This window comes from Perognathus longimembris, chromosome 8 (genome assembly GCF_023159225.1).
Source record: "Perognathus longimembris pacificus isolate PPM17 chromosome 8, ASM2315922v1, whole genome shotgun sequence".
Lineage (NCBI taxonomy): Eukaryota > Metazoa > Chordata > Mammalia > Rodentia > Heteromyidae > Perognathus > Perognathus longimembris.
The window spans coordinates 32895409-32919070 of record NC_063168.1 but is presented as its reverse complement, the minus strand read 5'-3'; the positions used below and the strand labels follow the sequence as shown (position 1 = coordinate 32919070).

The window sequence follows — 23662 nt, the reverse complement described above, 5'->3', positions numbered from 1 at the left end:
AGTAATCCAACTCTTATCTCAACACACAAGCTGGGAATGGTGATGAGTTCTCAAATCTCAACTGTACTATATTCAAAAACCAGCTCCAGGGCAAAAAAGATGAGAAGCTATTGAAAACATAACAAGATGAAACATGCCTCAAGTAACAGAGCACCTGCCTTGCAAGCTCAAGGTCCCAGTAACACCAAAAAAAAACAAACAAAGATGAAGAATACTTGTTCCTAGGGGTACACTCTTGATAATACTTTAAAAAGAATGATGAATTTCATCATTACTCATCTATTGTAGGAGTTAGTAGATTTCATTTTTGCATTCCTGGAGTCAAAAAACACCCTATTCAGTTTGGTCTCTACTGATCATCAAATTCCTAAATACATATAACCTTGGGCCCTTTGCATGTGCACTTCTAATGTGGGGGTTGCTTTTCCTCCCTGGATCTGTAGCTTGCCTCTACCTCCTTTTGGATTTCAGCTTCTTCTAATTCTTTGACTTCTGCTACTGTTTTCTTCTCTTATCAATATGGTCCATCTCTTGAACATTCCAGACTTTTCCATCCTCTTCCCATTTTTCTGTGCCTGGAGAAGTATCTTTAGATGCCTAGACATATATTTTCATCTGTAGCCATGAATCCCTCTTCTCTTCCCCATGCCTGTTAAATTACACTCTACTGTCTTCAGCCTCATTCTGCATGGAACCCTTAAAACTTTAAGGAAAGTTCTTTGTATGTGTCTTTCCTCTTTCCCCTCTCTTTTCTCTGTTTGTCTATCTCTCTCATTGCTAGGACTGGAACTTGAGCTTCAGGTCTTGTGCTCTCACTTTTTCACTCCTAGCTGGTGCTTGGTATGTCACACCTACACTTCTGGATTTGTGGTAGTTAATTGGAGATAAGAGTCTCACAGACACATAGGGATAAAACTGGAATCTGCATGATAATGATGCTTATTCTTTGGCACAGTTCGAGCACCACTGAAAATGAAGCAAGTAGAAGCAAATCTGTAAGAGTTATTGTAAGAAAGGTATGTGTGGATAGTCTCTCTTCTATCTTAATTTGTAACATTTCATTGTATTTTGATTGGTGCAGATGAAACTCTGCTGCAGTAATACTCTTTAGACAATGTTGTAGAAGGTTCTTCCATAATCAACATAGATTACTTTTGTATTTAGTGTTTCTATGAAGCAGTTTGTATTGGATCACCATGTACCTAGTCATTGTTCATAGCAGTCCAGTCGTGTGTTTAGTTTGTGAGTCACAAAGTCAGAACTGTGATAGTTATACAGAACTCTTAGATGTAGGTCTCATGTCTATTTGCTACTTTTGCAACCATCTGTGTTCAGTTTCAAAGTTTAGAAATGGGAATTCTATGGTTTTCTACTGTGCCTGTGATTAGTCAGTAGCATGCCTAACCCAGTGTGCTGATTTCCTCCCAGTCCACAAGAAAACTGGAGCCCATTAGTGATGACTCTGAAAGCACAGAAGACGTAAGGAGAAAAGTGAAGTCAGTAGAAAAAATAAGGCCCGATTACCATGATACTACTCCACCTGTGCAGTCTTCAGAACCTTCAGAGAATTCAGCTGAAGCAGTCATTCCTAAGAGAACTGAGCTGCTCAGCACCCAGGCCAAGGCAGTCACTCCTGAGAGTACCAAACCCCTCAGCACCCAGGCCTCAGTCAACAAAAAGACTCGGGCAAAGACGCAAAGGCACTGTCCTTTAGGACAGAAAGAAAAAGCTTATTGAAGGATGTTTAGGAAGAAATAAAACCTTTTATTTCTTTCAGTTTTTTCTGACAATTTTGGGTTCTATGTTAATTATAAAATGTAAATGTAGGACAGAAGATAAGTTGACCTATAATTCCATACCACTAAACAAACACCATGTTTTCTGTTTGTACTCTACAATCTAAGGTTACAGGGTTGCATTTGTTCTAAGATATTTGACAAATGCTATATTTTGGTCAGGTTCTGAATATGTTATTTTATTAATTTTGTTAGTTTAGTCCTTTGATGAATAATTCTCTGGTTTGGAAAAAATTTAGTGTATAATGTCTCTTCTTCTTTCTTCTACTTTCTACCCTCCCAGCCAGAAAACAGACAGGGTTCCTTATGTATTCCTAAAGTGTTTCCTTCTGTATATGTGAATATGAACATATTTTCTCATTTCTCTTTTTACATAAACCAGAAGCACAGTATACATGCCCCACTTTTTGTAGGTCTCTCCTGATAAATATCCTGTGTGTGCTGGACTTTGGAGTGTGCTGTTCTGTAAATGTCAGAGTTGATGATCATCGCTGATCATATAGCTTCTTTGCATTAGTTCCTGTTGAGTGCTTTCTTGTCTTCACTGTGGGTCACACTTTCTCATGTGGCATTTAAATTATGTAATAGATATTGTAGTTTGTTTTTTGTTGGTCATGCGGCTTGAACTCAGCCTGAGTGATGTTCCTGAGTTTTTTTGCTCATGGCTAGTGCTCTACCACTTGAGCCACAGCTCCACTTCCCATTGCTTTGATTAGTTGTTAAGCTCTAAATTCTCTTTCCTTTTGTGAGTACAGTTAACTTTTATTCCAACTCCGTTATTAACTAATTGTCTTGAAGTTGCTCTTATCCTTTGTTAGGATCAACTTGGGGAAAGTCTAAAGTGTTTACTAAGCATCTCTTACTTAATGGGACTCAATGTCTGTATCAGATCTTATTTGTTCCATAACAAATTTCCACAAACATAGTGGCAACCTTCATTCATTACCTTGCAGTTCTTATAGGTCAGAAGACTGGGCTCAAGGTAGACAACTTCTCAGCTCAGGTCCACTTAAGGATGGAATCAAGGTCTGCCCAGGACTGAAATCTCATCTGAGACTCAACATTCTCATCAAAGAGTTTTCAAGTTGCAGGTAGAATTCAGTTCCTTACAGATAAAAATGAGTTTGCTGTTTCCTCTCTAGTTGGAGCCTGGCATCTCTCTACTCTTACAGACCACAGAACAGTCAGAATATTGTGACCTGGGAAAATTTTGTGGCCAGGAACTTCAAAGCCAGCTGAAGACTCTCCAGAATACTACACTGTGTGTAATCAAGGAAGTGGCCATCCTATCAAAGGTGCCATGTATACTCAAGGGGGAAGAATTATTCAGGTCATCTGATCTGCTTATAGCCACTTCCTCTATATCTAGTGGCTGTGGTCAGAGCTTACTTTTAGGCTTTGTTAGGGTGGGTCTGGATCCACCTTACTCTAGAACAATATAATTTCTTAACCTGTTTGTTAATTGTCCTCGTGGAGCCTTTTTAGGTAGGCATTTCCTCCAGTCTCTTGACTACAAATACTGTGGCATTACATTGTCATCGCTTTCTATATTGGAACCCTCTGGCAAAAGATAATTCTTTTTGTATCTTCCGCCTAGAACCCAGTTTATCCTATTGGGAGCAGTATGACCTGTCTGAGAATGAAAGCTTTGGTTTATGCTTTTTACTCCTAAGTGTGGTCTTTTTTTAAAATTTTTTTTGGCCAGTCCTGTGCCTTGGACTCAGGGCCTGAGCACTGTCCCTGGCTTCTTCCCGCTCAAGGCTAGCACTCTGCCACCTGAGCCACAGCGCCCCTTCTGGCCATTTTCCATATATGTGGTGCTGGGGAATCGAATCGAGAACTTCATGTGTAGGAGGCAAGCGCTCTTGCCACTAGGCCATATTCCCAGCCCCCTAAGTGTGGTCTTGCTGCCTGATGCACAGGAGCTAACCAGTTCTACATCTATTTTCCCCCACCTGTTTTAGACTGTTCTTTGATTGAATATAGCACTTTTTCTGGAAATTTGTACTCATCCTGCAGGACAGGACTCCCTCAAGGCCTTCCAGGGACCCCTGGGCAGAGTCCTAATTCTCTGAGCAGCTCCTTCCAAGAGCCTCAGCCTCCCTGTGCTCCATGTCTACCCCTCCAGCTGCCTAGGATTCCCATGCTGCTCTTGGGCTTCAGCTTCACGTTGCCCATAAACGTGGGGACATGGTGTCCACTGGGCTTGCTGGGATCCCAGTTCTCCCTTTGCAGAAAACTCACGTTGCTTCTTGTAATGTCTCATTTTATGGTTGTTTGTGACATTCTTCTAAAATGGACCAGAATGTTTCAATCCAAGTGTGCATCGTTGGCACATTTCCAGCTGGTTATTCTGAAAAACTGCAGGCATGAGAGTGGCTCTAAAAGCTGTGCCTTTGTACAGGAAATGGACAGCGGTAATGGGAATCTGTGGAATAATAGTATCCGTAGCAGGAAGTGGGCAGCTAGGGGACAGTCTACCACAAGGGCATGGTACCTCGCCCTACTCTTCTCCCTTCTTTGTAACTTTTGTGTCCCCAGCCCTCAGAAGCCTCTCAGCTTCTCATTCCTTTTTGTAGCTCAGGATGTAGCTTCAGTCATCTGACCCTGCTTCCTATCTCCTGCTTTGAAAGACCGCCACGCGTGTGCAAGTCATTAAATACTGCTTTTCTTCTATTGGTCTGCTTTATGTCAGTTTCTTTGATAGCCAGCCAAAGAACTTTGGGCAAAGGTTGAAGGAGAGCCATTTTCCTACTTCCACAGAGCCATAAGAACTTGCACTTCACCATATCATACGGATATTTGAGCTGATTCCATTCACCCTTTTTGGTTGGGAAGTTTTTTGTTTGTTGGCTTTTTTGTTGTTGTTGTTGTTTTTGCTTTAGGACAATATCTTGATATATAGTACAGGCAGAGCTAGAGCACTCAGCCTTCCTTCCCACTTCTGGTATTATTATTACTATTACCACTGCTCTTATTATTACTATTATTGACTCCTTGCCCATCTGTTACATTGTTTTCTTAATCAACATAGTTAACCAAGCCCCACTTTTTCTCTTCCAGAGATCAGTCATCAACTGAAAGTTTTATTATTTTTCAGTTTTATGTAATTCATTTATTTGACTTATGTGGTAATTTAGGACTAAAGGAGAATTATAGTTAAAACATTTTAAGTTTTATAGTGTTTTCTTTTTAATCATGTTTTAAGAAAAGCTTTTTTTTTTTTTTTTTTTGGTTTTATATTTTGGCAGAAAACTCCAAGAAAAAGGACTGTGGTTCCAGGCAAAAGGAAGAAACCAAGAAACGAAGCCACAGACTCTGGTACCAGATGAATGCTTATATATAGTCTTTCATACAGGGTATTCAGGAAAAACATCCATAAATTGAAAACTCATAAAATTTCCACTGTACTGCTGGAGCATGCCCCCATCCCTGTATGCTTTGGTTATTTTTGAGCTAGGGTCTTGCTTTTGGCTTCCTGTTCATATTTCTTGCCATAGCTGGGATGATGGGCATGCACCACAAAGGCAACAATATTTTCTACCTCGCAATGGACAGAAGAATCTGCCAACGCAGACTTAGAACCACTACCATTCAATCTCTCTAGTATCTTGCTTTGGGCAATTCTGCACATTTAGCTTCATTCAGTGGGTGACTGTGCTGTGGTGGTGTTAGGGTTTTTTTCCCCTCCTGGCTCGGACTCTTCCTTCTTTCTTTCCACCCTCTTTTCATCCTCTCCCCTAACCCTCGGCCTGCAGGTTAGAATGGGACGTGGGGGTCGGTCCGACCTGACGAGCACGTGATCTGCCGTAGATGTGTGATCGCCTGCAACGAACACATGCAATGGGGCCAGCTTCTTAGAGCGAACTGACTTTATTGAGATAAGGACAAGGGGAGATGATTCCGAGGGAGGGGTTTGGCCAGGATGTCGATAGGCTGAAAGGTATCACCTGACCCCCAAGGGCTAACGTCACTGGAGCGCGCCGGGCTGGCTAGAAGGTTGGGGGCTGTTTGCCCAACCGGTTCCTCTGGATTCCAATCCAGAGGGGGTAGAAGGGCCGCATTCCCTAGGGCTGGGGGAGGTGCGTCAAGCCCCTTCCATGGAGGGGGAAGATGGACCCCAACAGGGTGGCAGGTCTGAGAGCATTCTAGTCACATGTCTGTGCTGTGACTATAGCTTGGGCTCACCTGTGGTTTGGTAGTCAGTTTCTTTCACATGATGGTTGACATGACAGGGAGCACTGAAGGAGGTGAATGGTAGAAGCCACAGCTCACTTACAATGACCTTGGAGCTGCACAGCATTGCTCCTTCAGGTCCTAGTTATTGATCAAGCCAGACTTGAAGGGAAGGGGAAAGGGGAAGAATGACAAAGCAAAGAACTTTAGCTGTCATGGATGTACTATACCCAAGCATTGGCCTTGGATTTGTTTGAATCTGGAAGCTCATTAGCAAGAAGGAATTAACTAAGGAAAAAGAGGTGGTTAATCTGCCCGACATTTAACTTTATATAGAAAATGTGGGTATTTGTTAGAAATAGCCTGATACTATATACCCTACAGGTATATAGTGATTTATAGTCTTCATAAATGCATTCACAGATATGTTTCACTTGCAGGACATGTTTTATTCCATTGAGGAAGAAATTATTCCATTCTATTATTTTATTATTTCTCATTCAGGAAATTGTGCATGGTTAAGTGGCTTGCCTCAGATCTCAAGATGAGTGAGAATGAAGCTCAGAGTAGGACTTAAATCTCTAGACAGCTCATCCAGCTTATTATCACATATACTGAGTAATCATGATTTTCTCAACACATGGCCTATCAGAATAAAATTTGGGAAATAAGCAAAGAACCATATTACCCATAGATGTTGGATAACAGCAAACTCATAAATAAAGGCACAGCAGACAACAGGATTTAGACAGGAAGGAAGGAGTGCATACAGCTCTTCTGGGGTGCTTGCTCTGTAGTTTGCTGAGATCTAGAACCAAACCATGAATAATCAGTTGATTAAATTGACTTATCTTAATATTCTAGATGTTTTTGAGAGTATGCATATTTGGTAGCTAGAAGAAAGGAAATCCAGTGACATCATGGAATTGGATATTATTTTGTCTGCATTTGAGAAAATCTTCCTGCAATATCAGTAAGTCATTGGCTACTGTAAGGCCTAGGCCGATTGATGGGCCTTGAAGAAAGTACTGCTTTTGCTCATTCCACAGACTTGGATGTGTGTTTTCATTATCATTATATTGAACATTCCATGGCACCCCAGTATTCATTTATTAGACTAATTAAAAATTGTGTGTCATCTATTCTAAAATTTTTCTGATAGACTCTCTGATCGGATGTGTTTTCCTTTTGAAATGGTGGTTTATTGCCCTGCCTCTCCCAGCTGTTGGCCTTCCAGTAGGTGTAGAGAAAGGCCACAGCTGGTATTCTCAGCTCCCATGAGCAAAAGGCATGGAGGTGGGCACAGAATAGCATCAAGAGTAGATCTGTTCCTGGCATGTTACTTCAGGGGTAAGAGGCTCCATACACCATAGTGCTGTGAAGGCACAGGGATGGGACGGAAGCAGAAAATGGTGAGAACTGAGGAATTCCTATCAGTCATATCATTGATACTCGTCAGTTCTTTTCCAAGACCAAATCTAGTTCCTCTCAATACTCCTGGGAGGGATTTGCTCACCACCTGCCTCTAGAACTAACATTACCACCAGGGTGAGGGGCTTAAACATGACTAATGGCGAATTTTGGTTTGGGAGTTTGTGTGTGTGTGTGTATGTGTGCGTGCGTGTGTACGTGCGTGCCAGTTCTGTGCTTGAATTCAGCGCCTGGGAGCTTATTTTGCTCAACCAATTGATCCACAGTTCTACTTTCAGCTTTTTTAGTTTTTATGGAATCCTCAGATCCCAGCCTCCTGAGCAGCTAGGATTACAAGTGTGAGCCACCAGTGCCCAGCTATTAATGGAATAATTTGTACTGCATTTTTACCAGAATGGATAAGAAAATATTCCCATACTTCACACCTATCAGAATGTACAAAGTAGTATTCCAAGGGTGATTTCACTGGTGACAGAAAGATAGGGGACTCCTGCCTGGATGGATAGCATCCTGTCCCAAAGGTCTTCAAGGGGGGCTGTAGCAAATATCTGAGAGCAACGAGATGGGACAGGGGACAAGGAAGGGGATGACAGAGGTTAATGCCCTGTGTCTATCAATATGATGTTAATAAGTACAAGAAAAACACTGGCCAAAACCCCAGAACCTATTTATAATTAGGTCTCAGTAAAATTAGAGAGAGCATCTTTAACTTGATAAAGAATATTTACAAAGAGCGAACACAATACTTAATGATGACAAACTAGAAGGTTTTTAGCCAAGACCAGGAAAAAGGCAAAGATGTCTCCTTCCTGTTCAACATCATACTGGAAGTCTTAGATAATGTAATAAGACAAGAAAAAGGTAGACTGGGAAGAAGAAATAAAACACCCGGTTTTGACGAAGACAGCGGAGGAGCTGCAGTGCACTAGCTGAGCTCTCTCCGACATCGCAGTTTTCTCACCCCATAGAAACTTTTACTACTAGAAAGACAACCAGAGTAAGTTGTAACAGTACAGGGATTCTGGCCAGGAAGGAAAATAGACTTTGCTCGTATGTAAACACATATTCGAGCTCTGGGCGATATCCCACCACCACGCCAGTGCCGGCGCCGGCATAGCGCCCGGCACAGCAACCCGCACTCCAAGCAGCTAAAGCACACAGCGGAGACCAGGGAGAAATACTCCAGATGGCGGCTGAGCACGGAAGACCTGAAGTCGCCGAGAAAGCGTGAGTACCCCACGAAAGATATTCTCACTCGCGCCCACAGAGCAGCTTCTGGAAGGCAGCCCTTTCCCCACCGCCAGAGCAAAGCGCCATCTTTGCCACTGGCATAAGGTCAGACCAGATTGGAACTAAAGCGGGCCTGGGGAAAGCGAGGTCAAAGTAGCCATCTTTGAAAAGGGCAGGAGGGACCGAACAGTGAGAGCCAGCTCCGCCCAGAAGAACGCCCCCTGCCCAGGTGGGAGGCATGTCCTGGGCCACAGCTTAGCCAGAGGTGCCCCACCCTTCCCACCGGAACTTCTAAATTTAAAGCGAAAGCCAGGGGCAGCTCCCGGCAGCACGGAAACACCAGACAGAGGAACAAATAGTTCCTGAGACAGATAAACAGTCCCATCACAGAGGAAGCCCAATTCCCAGCCCGAAACAGAGCTGCTTTCCATAGCCACCTCCGCCAAGGAGGTGCCCCACCCAGGAGGGAGAAACCTCACCCAGGCCAGCAACTCTCAGCCAGGTAAAACAGGAGCCCCGCCCTGCTGAGTTCACAGCCTATTCAAAGCCAGGCATTAAAGGCAGCGGCCCCGCAACAGACAGAGGAGCAAACTGAAATCAACCCAAACCCAGCCAATCAGGAATATAGACTACAGACCATCACAAGGAAACCAGAGACCGAGGAAAGACCACCCAAACGAGGAGGACTCCATTTTTTTTTCTTTTTCTTTTCAACATTTTTTTAAACTTTAAAAAAAAAATTTTTTTTTCACTTCGGAAACGTCGTTTTTTCTTTTTTGTTTTTTTTTCATGTTTTCTATTTTTACCTGTTTGTTTTATCAAGTTTTTTTCTTTTCTGTTTCTTTGGGTTGTTCCTTTTCTGATTTTTTTTGTCTTTTTATATTTTTTCTTTTTAAAATATTTTTTCTCTGTTTTGTGCATCTGTCTTCCACTATTTTTACTTTATTTCTCTTTGCGTTCTCTTTCTTTAAAAATTACTTTCCTATGAAGAACACTTCCACTCTTTTCTGCTAACTCTCCATTATGTATCATTTCAACCTTGTTCTTTCTACTGATTTTACTCTTGCCCACATTTCCACATCACTGAAACTAAACCAAAATCACCACCTCCCCTCTCCAATACATTTTACTCTATTCTCTTTACTACTTCCAAGTTATCCTCCTGACTTACTACCTGGACCCCCAGTCTCCATTGACTCCTGGTTATTGGATAGAAGGTATCCCAGCTGAATCCGAATGAATCAAAGGGGTTCATAGAGAAAGCCAGTCCTAAAAGAACTTAATACAAAAACAAGAATTGCTTATAGGGTTGTAACAGTAAAAAAGTAACTACTGAATGCAGGGCCCAGGATCGGTTGTTATATTGAAATTGTATTCTTTAGGAACACCAAATCTAATTTTATAGACAGGTATACAGGGTATCTGTATATATTTGTGAACTTGTAAAATTTACACAACAGTGCTTGGTAAGGGCTGCTTTGGTTCTTAAACGGTGCTCACAGGTGCTGGTAAAAAGGCATCCCCAATTCACATGGGCAGAAGGAACACAAGAAAGATGGCAAACAATGAAGTCTTACCCCCACTCAAAACAAGCAAGAAGCAGAGCAGTCAATCAAAAACATAGAAGAAAACCCCCAAAATGCTCTACAAAGTCTACTGATAAACATGATAAATGAAAAGTTTGAATCTCTTCAGTCAATTATTCTAGAGCATGAGGAGGCAAAGCAAAAATTAATGGGGAATTTCATGGCATCCACAATTAGAAAGATAAATGAACTTCAAGAGTCAAATGAAAAGATAGCTAACCAGCTTAAAGATTTGAGAGACACCACCCATAACCAAAGGAATGAGGGTAATGAACTAAAGAAGTACAAGCAAGACCTAAGAAATGACATGGAAATCATCAGGAAAGACGAGTCAGAAGGAAAAGAAATTCGAAATCAAGTAGCTAGCCTACAGTACCGAATAACTGAAGCAGAGGAGCGAATTTCAGGAGCTGAAGATTCCTTAGATTCTATAGAGAAAGATCAAAAATCAACACAAATCCAGCCCAATCAACAAAACAGATGGCTACAGGAGATTCAAGACACGATCAGGAAGCCCAATTTAAGGATAATAGGTATTGAGGAAAACTTGGAGAAAGAGGTTAGTGGGATAGGCAAGCTATTTAACAGAATATTAGCTGAGAACTTCCCAAATATCCAGAAGGAAAGGCCTATACAGATACAAGAAGCATTTAGACCCCCAAACCGACCAGACCAGAATAGGACATCCCACAGACACATTGCGATCAAAACAGGTTCAGTAGCGTGCAAGGAAAAAATACTCAAAGCGGTTAGGGCAAAGAAAACAATCACATGTAAAGGAAAAGCAATCAGAATTACCCCAGACTTCTCAGCAGAGACAATGAAAGCAAGGAGAGCCTGGAATTAAGTATACCAAACACTAAATAAAAATAACTACCAACCAAGAATTCTGTACCCAGCCAAACTCTCATTCATAGCCGATGGTCAAATAAAAGTCTTCCACAGTAGAAAAACTGAAACAATATATCTGCACCAAACCAGCTTTACAGAAAATCTTCAAAGATGCACTAAACAGGGAAAATAATCAAGATCCCAATACAGACAGAGAAATGACCCCTAAATAGTAAACATCTGATCAAGAAATGGGAAGACACAGCTTTAAGCAAGATAGTGATAATGAAAGGAACAAACGATCATCTCTCAATCCTAGCTCTTTACATTAATGGACTTAATTCTCCAATCAAACGACATAGGCTCATAAGTTGGATCAAAAATCAAGATCCATCTTTCTGCTGCCTACAAGACACACATCTATCCAGCAAAAGTAAACATCTTCTAAAAGTGAAAGGCTGGAAACAAATCTATCAAGCAAATGGCCCCCATAAGCAGGCTGGAGTTGCAATCCTAGTATCAGACAAAATTGACTTCAAATTAAAAAAGGTAAGAAGAGAAAAAGAAGGTTACTACATACTATTAAAGGGATCTCTCCTACAGGAAGATATAACCATTCTAAATATCTACACACCAAATGCAGGAGCACCCAACTTCATCAAACAAACACTACTGACTCTTAAAACACTCATAGACCCAAACACATTGATAGTTGGGGACTTTAACACTCCACTACCACCTCTGGACAGATCAACATGCCAAAAACGGAACAAAGAAACCACAGAATGAAATAATTACCTAGACCAACTAGACTTAACCGACATCTACAGAATATTCCACCCAGCAACGACAGAATACACATTCTTTTCGGCAGCACATGGAACATTCTCAAGTATAGATCACATCTTAGGGCACAAAGAAAACCTGTACAAATTCAGAAGTATCAAAACCATTCTCTGCGTTCTCTCAGACCACAATGGAATAAAATTAGAGCTCAACTCAAACAGCCAACACAGAAAATCCTACAATTCATGGAAACTAAACAACACACTGCTGAGCCATCAGAGGGTCATTGAAGAAATTAAAACGGAAATTCTACTGTTTATGGAATTCAACCAAGTTGAGGACACAAAGTACCAGCTCCTTTGGGACACAGCAAAGGCAGTACTCAGAGGAAAATTTATATCTCTGAGTGCATACATCAACAAACGGGAGAAACAGCAACTCAATAATTCAAGGAAGCACCTTAATTTCCTTGAGAGAGAACAACAAGCAAAACTCCAAGTCAATAGACGGAAGCAAATAATTAAAATCAAATCAGAATTAAATCAATTAGAGATGAAAAAAATCGAAAAAATCAACAAAACAAAGAGTTGGTTCTTTGAAAACAAAAACAAGATAGACAGACCCCTGGCAAACCTGACCAAAAAACGAAGGCAGCACACTCAAATAAACAAGATAAGAGACAAAACAGGTAACATCACCACAGAAATAACCGAAATTCAGAAAATAATAAGGGACTATTTTGCAAACCTTTATGCCAACAAATTCGAGAACTGAGAAGAAGTGGATGATTTCCTAGAAAAAATTCATATCCCCAAACTGAACCATGAAGATTTAAACCTTCTAAACAAACCCATATCCAGTATTGAAATACAAACGGCAATAAATGATCTGCCATCCAAGAAAAGCCCAGCTCCAGACAGATTCACTGCAGAATTCTACAAGACCTTCAAAACAGAACTCACACCAATATATCTCAAACTCTTCAATGAAATTGAAAGAGAACGATCACTTCCAGACTCATTCTGTGAAGCCAGTTTAACCCTCATCCCAAAACCAGGCAGGGACTCATCACGGAAAGAGGACTATAGACCGATCTCCCTGAGGAACACAGATGCAAAAATTCTCAACAAAATTCTGGCCAATCGACTTCAACAGGTCATCAAAAAATCGTACGCCACGATCAAACTGGATTCATCCCAGGGATGAAATCAGGAAAGCAACTCCCTTTGCAATAGCCCCTCAAAACAAAATACCTACGAATAACCTTAACCAAAGAAGTGAAAGACCTCTTTGAGGAGAACTTTAAAAGCTTGAAAAATGAAATTAAGTGAGAACTAAGGAAATGGAAAAACCTCCCATGCTCCTGGATTGGGAGGATTAATATAATCAAAATGGCAATATGGCCAAAGGCTAACTACAAATTCAATGCAATACACATTAATATCCCAACACCATTTTTTGATGAAATAGAGGTAGCAATCCAGAAATTCATATGGAACAATAAAAGACCTAGAATAGCAACAACAATCCTAAGCAGAAAGAAGAGTGCTGGAGGAATTACAATACACATCTTCAAGTTGTATTATAAAGCTATAGTAATAAAAACAACTTGATACTGGCACCGGAACAGGCCTGATGACCAATGGAACAGAATTGAAGACCCGGAAATGAACCCACAGAACTACACCTACTTAATCTTTAATAAAGGAGCTAAAGCAATAGCTTGGAAGAAAGATAGCCTCGGTAACAAATTGTGCTGGAAAAACTGGCTCAACACATGCAACAAACTAAAACGAGATCCTTATATATCACCCAGCACCAAAATCAATTCCAGATGGATTAAAGACCTCGAAATCAAAACAGACACCCTGAATACACCGAAGGAAGGAGTAGGAGAAACACTTGGGCTCCTTGGCACAGGACAGAACTTCCTTAACAAAGACCCTGAAAGGCTACAAATCAAGGAAAGTTTGGACAAATGGGACTGCATCAAACTTCAGAGCTTCTGCACAGCAAAGGATATAGCTCGCAAGATAAACAGAAAGCCCATTGACTGGGAGAATATCTTTACCGGCCATTCAACGGACAAAGGCCTCATATCTAAAATACATGCAGAACTATAAAAATTACCTTCTTCCAAAACAAAACCTCAAAGAACCAATAGCCCCTTCATCAAGTGGGCTACAGACTTACAAAGAGACTTCTCTCATGAGGAACTGAGAATGGCCATGAGCCATATAAAAAAATGCTCTACATCACTGGCCATAAAAGAAATGCAAATCAAAACAACATTGAGATTCGATCTCACCCCAGTGAGAATGTCATATATCAAGAAAACTAACAATAACAATTGTTGGAGGGGATGTGGCCAAAAGGGAACCTTACTTCACTGTTGGTGGGAATGTAAACTGGTTCAGCCACTCTGGAAAGCAGTATGCAGATTCCTCAGAAGGCTAAATATATAACTCCCCTATGACCCAGCAGCCCCAGTTTTGGGTATCTATCCAAAAGACCACAAACAAAATCACAGTAATGCCACCAGCACAACAATGTTAATCGCAGCACAATTTGTCATAGCGAGAATCTGGAACCAACCAGATGCCCCTCAGTAGACGAATGGGTCAGGAAAATGTGGTCCATATACACAATGGAATTTTATGCCTCTATCAGAAAGAATGACATTGTCCCATTTGTAAGGAAATGGAAAGACTTGGAAAAAATTATACTAAGTGAAGTGAGCCAGACCCAAAGAAACATGGACTCTATGGTCTCCCTTATTGGGAATAATTAGTACAGGTTTAGGCTAGTCATAGCAGAGCACCACAAGGCCCAATAGCTATACCCTTATGAACACATGCGATGATCCTACGTGAAATGTACTCCATGTTATGGAGACAATTGTTATATCACAGTTGTAACTACTTTCAACATCCCATGTGTATCTGTAGCTTCTGTTATTGATGATGTTCTTGTCTCACCTTCCTGTGGTTGTACCTACACTATCTCTGTAATCTTATCTGAGTATATTGGAAACCGTGTACTGGTATTGGAACTAGGAAATTGAAAGGGAATACCAAAATTGAGAGACACAGGGTAAAAAAAAAGAGAAACAACTACAAAAGCAATACTTGCAAAACTGGTGTAAGTGAACTGAACACCTCAGGGGGGCAAAGAGTAAGGGGGAGGGGAGAGGGGGGTATGAGGGTCATGGTAACAAACAGTACAAGAAATGTATCCAATGCCTAACGTTTGAAACTGTAACCTCTCTGTACATCAGTTTGATAATAAAAATTTGAAAAAAAAAAAAAGAAATAATACACCCATTGTCCTCAGGTGACATCATTATTCATGTAGAAAATCTCAGAGACCAAAATTTTAAAACATCAAACTCATGTAATTAATATTTGATTATGACAGGTTTTGTAAGATATGAAAGTCAATTGCTTTTGTGTATCTCAGGAACAAAGAGATTTGAAATTAAAAAGACAAAAATTTTAAAGTAGCCACCTCCAAAATAAGACATGATACTTAGGCATATATCCAACAAAATGGATACAAGATTTTTAGAATGAAAACCACAATAGTGATGAAAGAAACCAAGGAAAAACTACATACAGGGACAGAAATTCCATGTTTATGGATAGGAAAGATAGTTACAACTGCTTACTGGTTTTTAGAACATGCCATCCCATCATTCCCCCAGCTGCTAGAGAAGGAGGGAGTGAGATCTGGGGGTCATTAGGACAGGTGGTAAGGAATGAAGAGGGCTGACTGTAAACATGTTGACCTGTGGAACTAGCCAGTGTCAGGGGCATGGCTCCTCAAAGGCCTTGGGAAAAGGATATTTCTTGTTGTTGTTGTGTATTTTTGGCTGAGACATGTTTCCAGTGTTATTTTTCCTTTCAGCCATCTTTACCAAAAGGTCTTACTCTGTGTGAGATAGTGTGTGTGTGCGTGTGTATGTGTGTGTGTACTGGGGCTTGAGTTTGAGGCCTTGCATTTTTGTACTTGCTAGGTAAGTACTCTACCACTAACAGCTATGTTTGCCAGGACCAGGGCTTGAACTCGGGCCTGGGCACTGTTAGCTTTTTTGCTCTAAGCTGGCACTCTTACCATTTGAGCCACAGCTCTACTCCTGGCCTTTTGGTGGTTAACTGGAAAGTCCCACACTTTCTTGCCTGGAGCTAGCTTTGAACTGTGACTCTCAGATCCTAACCTCCTGAGTAACTAGAATTAGAGGTTTGAGACACCAGTGCCTAGCCAGCACTTTATATTTTAAGCCTAAAGGACTTGAAAAGGGCTACATACAGGTCAAACATTGCTACCATCATAGGTTTAAAATGATATGTACCAAATGGTGTGTTTATGTACTAAACAAATGAAATCCACATTTCAAAACCCATTGTAATACCTATGATGATTTTTTTGCCTTTTTTATTGCTTTGCAGACAAAGAATTGAATCTACAGTTTATAAAGAAGCTGTCACCAAATTTTACCTTAATATTAAAGAACAACTCATCAGAATGGTAAGTTCACTGACATAAATTTATTGCTCTAAGTTTTTTTTTAACCTGTTCTAGGATGGCACAGTTGTTAATATAACAGCTTGCATTTGCTAGAAATAAGAAAATAAACTCACGAGAACTACCCATATTTCACATGTTATTTTTAAACTAGGTGTGACATATATGAATTGAATTAGCATTTAATTTTGGAAAATAACGTCTATTTATGTTTTGAGCAGCTCAAAGAAGTCCAGATGTTGAAAACCCTGAAAAGGAAGAATGTTAAGGTAAGTCACTTAGAGAATCATTTGGTGATTTGCAATACTAACATGTGAAGTTAAGTGAAAGACTCAACTTCGGGGTTTGTAACCTTTAGAGTTTGTATTAAATATTCTTATCTTTTTAGTTGGACTTTTACTGCCCTTGTGGTTCGTCAGATGTGTAAAATTAATGCAAGCTAATGAATGAGGATCTGTTTGCTAGCCTTTAACAAACTACTTGAGGTAATCAACATATGAGAAAAAGTGTTTGTTTTGGTTCAGAGCTTTGATGGTCCCAGTCCATGAGTAGTTGGCCCCATTGTTTTCATGCTACTGGCAAAGCAGCACATCATGAGGGCAGTGTGTTTAAAAAAACAAACAAACCAAGAAACAAAAAACACTCAACATCATGTACCAGGGAGTAAAAGAGCACTAGGTGGGGGCTAGGGTCCCACAGTTGCCTTCAAAGGCATACCCCCACAATGCTACAGAATGCCTTCTAATTCCTACCTAGTTGGTTTTACTTCCCTCTGCACTTCTAGAACCTAGCAGTGTATTATGAATTTAAACCAGAAATTGTATTACTTAGGTGATCACCGACATTGGAAGGAAAAGACAACGTTTGATTGAAGTCCATGATGAATTGCTTCGGTAAGATGTAAAAATCATGCGAATGTATGCGTGTTCAATCACTCTGGAAAGCAGTGTGGAAGTTCCTCAAAAAACCAAACATACAACCACCCTATGATCCAGCTATTCCACTCCTGGGCATCTATCCAGTAGAACATAAACAAGGCTACAGTACAACCCCTGTTCATTTCAGCACTGTTTACCTTAGCTAAGATGTGGAATCAGCCCAGATGCCCCTTAATGGACAAAAGAAAATATGGTGTATATATATACACAGTGGAATTTTACTCATCTATTAGAAAAGAATGATACTGTACCATTTGTAAGGAAATAGAAAGACTTGGAAAGGATTGTATTAAGTGAAGTTAGCCAGACCCAGAAAAACAAAGGTTGCACAGTTTCTCTCATTCGTGGTAGTTACAATGTGTAAGTAAACACTGGGGTAGTATGCAAGCAGTTCCAAATGAATTAACTAAATTATAACAGACGCTATGGAAAGCTCAAATAATAAATTTTTTTAGGAAGATTAAGCCAAAAGCCCAACAAAGTAAGTACCAAGAAATGGATACTTGCAAGGGGAGGGATAGGAGAGGAGTTGGACAATGAAACGGGGAAGGAGGGGAGGATGCAATCAACTGTAAATACCACCAATTTAGAAATGGAAGGGGTGGATTGAATGGGGAAGGGATGGGATTGGGGTGACATAGATCAAGATGCACTGTAGTGCTTTGTTGAATGACACCTCCCTCATACAACTAAAGATAATTTTTAAAAAAGAAAATCCTGTTGGAGAGCTCACCTAAAAGGACAGAACAGTTTGTTCAATGAAGGAGTGCTTTTTGCTGTCTTTGCATTTGGGCACTTGGTGACAGCAGGGTTTTCAGAATCCATGAGCTCAAGAGAAATCAGAACTGATATATGCCAGTTCACCTCCTCACTGGCCACAGCCTGATTAATGACTTAATGCATAAACTGCCATTATACTGCCTGGGTTTGAAAAGGCCTCTGCTTACTACTTTCTGGCTGGAAAGCCTTTGGCAAGTTACTTCTTCCTGTGCTTCTTTTGTATGTGGCATAATACTTACACCTGAGCAGGCATTGTAGGAATTGATATGCAGGTGCTTCCTGGTGGCTGGTGTACAGAAATTGCCACTATTTATGTTGCTTGTCTGGTTATGTAGCCTGGGCTAGCCTTGACCTCCCGAGTGCTGGGATTACATGTGTGGACCATCGTACCCGACTTCTATGTTTATTGTGCAGATGTACACCCTAAAGTGACACATACATTAGTCTTTATTTCCAAGGGTTGTGCCAGGAAAGTGTAACTGGCTTTTCCAGGCCAGGGTGACCCCCATGGCTGGTTAGAAAGACTGGAGCACACAGGAGCCTGGAAACCCATGTGAACTTTTTGGTGCTCTCCTGAGGACAGGGCTGCTTTGTGACCTGGAGTTAGCTTTCTCCCTCTTATGGAGCTTCACAAACTCCAGATAGGTAGGGATGAGGCTCAGTGATGAGCACGAGTGAGGCCCTGCCTTCTGGAGTGGGGAGATTGGAGAGGAAAGCTTGAGAAAATCTGGTATATGTCAAGAATGTAATTAAGTATTAAATGTTAAAACTGACACAAGAATTTAAGAGGTAGACATTGTTTAGTCCACTGGTCCTCAAATTTAGTCTATGGTCTGGTCCATGATAAAGTTTTCATTGGTTCAAGTCAGTATGAGAATATTAAAGGTATCTAAATAATGGCTGTTACATGAACGAGCTGCTTTTGATGCAGACCACTTCCCTCAGTACTCCATCCATGAGCACACCAGTCATCATAATCATCCTGTGAGATGGGTTGTTACAGCTTTGTTAGACTTGTCATTAGTGTGAGGCCAGCAGACAAGCCTAAATGCTTATTTCTTTCCTAGATATATTCTTAGAAGTTGGAGAAGTGTTTTGAATAGATATAATAAGAAAAAAAAATGTAGTATATGATGACTTCAACTAAAGTACAGGGAGTAGCTCATTCTCCCCTAGGAGAGGAGTAGGAGGGGGTGGGAGTCAGCCCTCTGTCAACTGACTCCGACCCTGCTGTCCTGCCAGCTCCCAGTGAGTTCCCTGAACTAACGCTATAGGCGTTCAGACCTATTCAAAGGACTTTCATAAAGTTCTTTTTCAGAGATAGTTGTTTTTTATATCTTTACTTGGAAAAATAAAAATTGACAGCCTTTCTTATTTTTTTTATTGGCCATAAAATCCAAGTTGTCTTTTTTCAATTTATAGCTGAGTGAGTTAAGATACCAAGAGATGAAGCAGTTAAGCCCAAGACTGTAGTATTTTTTCCACCAGGTTTGTTAGACCTCAGGACTAGGTGAGATTTTGATAAGAAAGGGAAGACTTTTTGTCTGTGTTTAAATTGCAGTGCCTAGTTGAGATTAAAAATTTTAACCAGCCTCACATTGTAATTCAGTAATTCCCAAAGCTTGACTGATGACGAAGGTTGACAGTTGGAAAGTATGTCCTTTAGGGAGTGTTCCAAGTGATCATTCACTGCGCATCAGAGCTCAACCTACAACACTTCCACAGTCCTCAGATCATAGCCAAAGTGATCCTCTATTTGGTCTTCTGTGCTTTCACACGCATCTTCACAGGCTGATTTCATTCTAGGTTACAGCCACAGCTGAAACAACTACAAACAAAATATGATGAACTTAAGGAGTGAAAGTCATCTCTTAGCAAAATGATGTGCTTTATATCTAATTTAAAACAGCTTTATCAAGACTATTCAGATGTCCAGGAGAAAGAACCAAACATACAAGAAACAGTAAGCCTGGTTTGCTCTTCTTACTGCACTTCAGAAAGTGAGAGGGAGTTTGTGTACTAAAAGGACAGTAGCTTTGAAAGAGGAACAGTGTCACTATAAATCATTGATATGAATTATCTCATCACATTTTTATCTACTTAGTGAAAGTGTAAGGAGCTAAAAATCCAAAATCATGGACTGTTTGAAGGGAAGTGCAGTTCCTCACAAGTGTGTGCTTTGTGTGCTAGTGACTGATCCACCACGCTCTTCTGTCTTGAACATCCACACCATCCACACCAACAGATACTTGCATATGTTCTAAAGACCAACCTTTTTGTTCATAGTATATTTTGTATTTGAAAGACAAAATCTTATCCCATATGCATAGGGTTTTTTAGAGATTGAGAACAAAACATAACAAAAGGAAAAATGTTAGTTTACAAATATCATGGTCAAATTTGTGTTCTTCACTAATAATTTGTTTCAGTTTTTGACACTGATCGTAGTAATTCTGTGACTCAAATATGTATTTGTATATTAGAAATTCAGAACAAATATTTTTTACTCCAATGACAAATTTACTAGGTAATGGAGTTAAAATTTGGATCTAGATTATTTTCCAAATTATTTTCTTATCATTACCACTAGAGAAACATAAACTATGCTTTAATGAAAACCTACCTCCATTATGTACTGGAGGAGCCAACAAACTCCCTTGCAGGTCTCAGTAGTAAACATTTAAACCTTTCAAACGATTAAGTTCTCGAGTAAAATTCTGCTATTTAGTATAAGAAATACATAAACAAACTAGACTCTAATGACCCTGTAATCCTAGCTGCTCAGGAGTGTGAGATTTGAGGACTGAGGTTCAAAACCAGCCCAGGCAAAAAAAAAGTCTGAGAAACTCTTATCACCAGTTAACCAACAAAACAAAAGGCTGTAACAAATAGCCGAGCATAAGACTTTAGCAGAAAATCTCAGGGACAATTACAAGGCCCTGAATTCAAGCCCCAGAGTGGCACAAAAAAAGAGAGAAGAAATATGTAATCAAATTGATATAAATCAGTACAAATTGATTAAACTTTATTTATAAAATTCAATAACTTCATAGTGATAATTTTCCAATACATAGAACTGACTGAAGTCATTTGATTCTGACTCAGTGGGAACTATTACAAGGGACACTATAAAACATGCTTCCTAAGAAGTGCATTTGAATTTCTTTTCCTACTGCTAAAGAAGTCAGTGTCTCAATTTGTCACATTCATTTCACTAGTCTTGATTTAAGCATCTGCCTCTTCTTGAGACTAACCTCTGAACTAGTTTGATAACTGCTAATCTCCTTATCTAATTACATATAGTTTTAATAACACTTTAAAACAGATTCAATGCTTATCTTTATGAAAAATCATGGTTGTTTTCTTTTACTAAAACTTACCCTTTATAATGGAGTAGAGAACATTAGCATAGTACCCTCAACTAAATCCTACTTTCTTGAGGACGCAGGGACACCTGACATCTGGGCCCTGCAGAGACATTGAGCGGTCCTCTGGGCAGATGTTCTCCATTGCCTACATTCTACCAATTTTTTTCCATTTACACAACATGAAAGTCGTTTCAAATCAATCATGTCACTGTATGTCATAACAGGGAACATTTAGGCAATTTGCTTGTCTGTTATGACTCAAAGTTGATAGGAAGAAAGAAAGAAAGCTGCCATTATGATAAAGCAGTCCTCTCTTCTGACCTAACAGGGATATTCTCCAGTTTATGCTTAGCTGGTGCCCTCCAGACAGAATATTTTTAAGGGATTTATGTATCTAACTAGTTAAAAGCATATTTGGAGTTGGGACTTGGATACTAAATTTGGTGAAATTAATAGTAGCATTGATTCAATTTGAACAAAAATCACTTCAGTTAAAAGCCAAGATGTTGTGTGCATGCGCGAGTTTGCTGTGACTGGTACAAGCTAAGAAAGTGCTCTATCACTGAGCTGAATCCTCAGCCATAAAATCTAAATTTAATGGCTACTTTCCCAAATGTAGTTCTTTTCATACCTTCAGTGCCTTTTGTACTTCTATTGTAGCATTACCTTTTTTGCCTTAGAATGTAGGTATTTGTGTATATGTCTATTCCTTTTCCTGAATGAAACATACAGCACCAGATAGGAATTTTTCCCATCTACTCCGCCTTGAGGACCATAGCATCTTAAACCATTTAAACTGAATTTTTCTAGTAACATGGTTAGGTATATGTCAGAAAAATTCTCTTAGTATGTGGGTAGTAGCCATACTTCTATAACCATTTTGCTCTACTTTCATTACGTAAGAAACTACATTAAAAACATTAAACAGCAAACTATGAAAAGCATAATACAATTCTGTAAGGAAGGTCTGTGGTCATAGTTTGAAGTGGAGTGCCTACCTAGTAAGAAGAAAAGCCTAGTTCAAACCCTAGCATTGCCAAAGAAACCAAAACAGCTGGGTGTTGGTGGTTCACACCTTTAAACCTAGGTACTCAGGAAACTAAGATCTGAGAATCACAGTTCAAAGCTGGCTTATATAGAAAAGTCCATGAGACTTTCTAATTAACCAGCAGCAAAATACTAGACTGAATGTATAGTTCAAGTAATAGAATGCCAGCCATGCACAAAAAAAGCCAACTGAGAGCTTGAGGCCCTGAGTATAAGCCTTGGAACTGCAACAAATTTTATTTTTTAAATAGCAAAAAATGCTCTTCAAGGAAAATTTAAACTATATTTCCCTCAGATAGCCTGCAATAAGAGATTTTCTTTTTGTTCATTATTTTAAAATAATGAATTGTTTTGTCTGTTGGGTTTCTGTTATAATTTTATCTTTAATGGTTAAGAACATAATGAGCCAGGTGCTGGTGGCTCAGGCCTGTAATCCTAAGTACTCAACAGACTGAGCAGTTTGAAGCCAGCCTGGCAGGAAAGTCTGGGAGCCTTTATTTCCACTGAATTACAGGGGGATAAATTACCAGACGTGAAGCTGTGGCTCAAATGGTAGAGTGCTAGCTTTGAGCACAAAAGCTACAGGCCAGTGCCTAGGACAAGAGTTCAAATCCCAGCACTGGCAAAAATAAAAGAATAAAATAATTCAGGATTTGGCAACCTTGGGACATTTGCTTGATCTAGTTACTTTTCAAGTTGATGGGTTTTCTTGTCAAGAACCTTTATAGGCCTGGCATTTATTGTGCATTTCATCACTTCTTGCAGTGAAGTCACCTTATTTAGCGTTTCTGAATGCTAAAATAGAGGTGAGGTCAAGGAAGCCCCTGACCTGTCACACACATGGTTTTCTGTTTTTAATAATTCATATGCCACAGTTTTTCAAACAACTGTTCTTTGGGAGTAAAGAGAGTATTAGAAACTTTGTAACTTTATATTGTCAATTATCACCCAAGAAAATGAGTTAAAATCAATTTTCATGGGGCTGGGGATATAGCCTAGTGGCAAGAGTGCCTGCCTCGGTATACCCGAGGCCCTAGGTTCGATTCCCCAGTACCACATATACAGAAAACGGCCAGAAGCGGCGCTGTGGCTCAAGTGGCAGAGTGCTAGCCTTGAGCGGGAAGAAGCCAGGGACAGTGCTTAGGCCCTGAGTCCAAGGCCCAGGACTG

The 23662-nt window shown here is 40.1% G+C and overlaps 1 long non-coding RNA gene across 1 annotated transcript; it reads left to right on the top strand.

Annotated features, from left to right (window-relative positions):
* The first annotated feature begins 6873 nt into the window (after positions 1 to 6873).
* LOC125356881 lies at positions 6874 to 16598 on the top strand. Its single transcript, XR_007211972.1, has 3 exons — positions 6874 to 6945; positions 16285 to 16363; positions 16582 to 16598. It is a non-coding gene; the product is annotated as an uncharacterized LOC125356881 (long non-coding RNA).
* Positions 16599 to 23662: the final 7064 nt, after the last annotated feature.